The sequence below is a fragment of the Octodon degus genome, unplaced genomic scaffold (assembly GCF_000260255.1).
Source record: "Octodon degus isolate 3935 unplaced genomic scaffold, OctDeg1.0 scaffold00125, whole genome shotgun sequence".
In the NCBI taxonomy this organism is placed as follows: Eukaryota; Metazoa; Chordata; class Mammalia; order Rodentia; family Octodontidae; genus Octodon; species Octodon degus.
In genome coordinates this window covers 4,627,361-4,629,968 of record NW_004524701.1, presented here as the reverse complement: position 1 = coordinate 4,629,968, position 2,608 = coordinate 4,627,361, and positions in this window count along the sequence as shown.

The window sequence follows — 2,608 nt, the reverse complement described above, 5'->3', positions numbered from 1 at the left end:
GGCTATAAACAGGAAGGAACATTATTGCAAGTTTGATCTGCATAATGTGATCTGTAGACTCTGTACTAAATACATAAAAAAATTATCTGAATGAGTAATTGTATGTTGTTCCCTCTCTGTAGTAGTTTAACTTACAGTATTTGTTAAAACCAATAAAAAATTACTTGTTTCATATCACATTATAGAATTATAATTCATATTACTTCCATCCTTTTTAAAAAGGAAGAACTCTATAAAACTCTATATAGTCTGGGGTCGGGGAGATAACTCAGTAGGATAAGCACATGTCTGGCAAGTTGGCAAGTGCAAGGGCCTGAGTTCAATCCCCGGTTCCACAAAAAAAAAAACACCTCTATATAGAAGTATAGTTGCCAATTGATTTCAGAGAAATCATATTCACACATTTTTTATCGTTCTTATTTATTATTAGATATTCCTGGTAATCCAATAATATGGCTAATTTATACACTAAATTTTACCATACATACATATGTTTGTTTAGAAAAGCACAGTATATTCAGGGTTTGGCATATCAAAGGTTGTTACTATACCAGAGAGTTCAAACTCCAATGAGGAACTTGTAACACAGACCTGACTGATAATGGGGGAACCACTGAATACAGGAAGCAAATGCAAGACAGTTAATTATTATATTCTTTTTATCCTTATATTATGCTTTCCAAAAGAAATAAAAGCTGTGTGTGTGTGTGTGTGTGTGTGTGTGTGTGTGTGTGTGTAGTGTTAATGACTGCGTATGCCTGCCAGAAAAGCATTTTTAAATACTTACCCTTCAATTCGTTCAAGGGTAAGTTTCTACTTCTTTTATTTATCCTATCCAGAGTGTATTTTTCACCTTGTCTTTTCCAGTATAATTACTGCTATTATCATTAGGTGAGGAATAAACTCATTTTGATTAAAGCCCAATTCAATGCCTAACATGAGGACATAAAATATACAGGCTATATAGAAACATTTTTATGATTGGTATTAATATTCTAGCTAGTGAGGAAAGTGGAATATACTATTATAATTTCATTTTTAAAAGCACCCTGAGGATGTGTTTAAGGAGTAAAACATTTTAAAAGCTAAGATTATTTTTAATTAAACAATTTCCTATTTTATATAGGTGATCATTTTCTGCAATACTTTTCATAAATGCTCCAATGACAAATGTTTTGTAGATTCATGCAAGCTTATCATTAAATGATTTTGTCCAGAATAACATCCTTTTGTTTGGCGAGATCAAGGATTGAGTTTTATCAGGACTTCAGGCAAAACAACACATCTGATGAAATCTACTAAAAATCAAATAGTCACAGTGACAAAGTCCAAAATGGCTTCCTGAAAGGGAGATAATTAGCAATTATGTTAATAGTTTCATTTGTTTATGTTAAAATTAAAGTGAAAACATTACCTTGTGACTCCTATATCAGAGAAATTCTGCTTCATTTTACGCATTTCTTTTACACATTACATGGAATTCTTAGAATTTACAGTTTCATAGAGCAGTGCACTGCATTTCACGGATCTGTCCTACAAATATAACTTTTAAATAAGATATTCATGGAGACACGTTATTTTCTAAGAAAATAAAGCAACAGAAAAGTATAAGTAAACGAGAGTGATTCCCACAAGCTCTGGATTGTGGTTACTGCAGGAACAAAGGTAGCGATGGAGCCTGAAAGCAGCCTGTGCTGTCGGATGGTCCAGGGCGGGCCCAGCTCCGCTGCGCTCAGTGCTTCATGTAGCCTAATTGTAAGTAACTTTTGCTCTTTCTTGGCCTTGGTGATTCGACTCTGCCTTTCTCATAGGAGAGCCTATGGCAAATAATTGAACTACCTACAAAAATTGGAGTAGTACCGTGGGTGAAACAGGTGGTGCCACGTTTTGAAGAAAAAAGAAACCAACCATCAGTACAATACTAAGTATCACCATTATGAAAAAAATAATAACCTTGGAAACGTCAGTCCTTGAAGATTTCGATTCTCTGCCCGTGCGATGGAACGGAGCACCTCCAAGTCACGATCGCCTCCTCCTCGTCACATTCCTGCCTCCGTTCCCAGGGTTCAGATCCGCCCAGTGAGACCACATGGGCTCGGGCACTCCAGGGGGTGTGTACTTGGGCACGTTTTTCAGTCCTTGCGATACAGCGGAAGCCTGAGCCTCTAGGACCCATCCATGGTGAGCTGCGTACTCGGAGCTAACGTCTCCGGGCACTTCGGAAACCTCAAGCTGTGACCCGTGTAGAACAGATCAGTCAAAACTGCAGATGTGGCACTTACCAGCCAAGTCTCAGCAAATACTTTTACTTACCACTAAACACCCCTTGTGCAATAAAACCTGGTACCAAAGATAAGAGACAAATACATTTACCTCACGATTACCCTATTAACTTGCCTGCACACAAGATCAGACTTAGCCTGGAGATATGTTGTGGAGATTCTGCGAAGTCATCTATGTAACAGTGTGAGGTAAACGTCAAGGCGTTCCACAGACAAAAGCTCACAGCGTGACTTGACTTTGCGATTAACCACTGTCTCTGTATTGTAATTTAAAGAATTACACTCACTGTTAGGATTCCTTCTTATAATGATATCTATTTCCATGC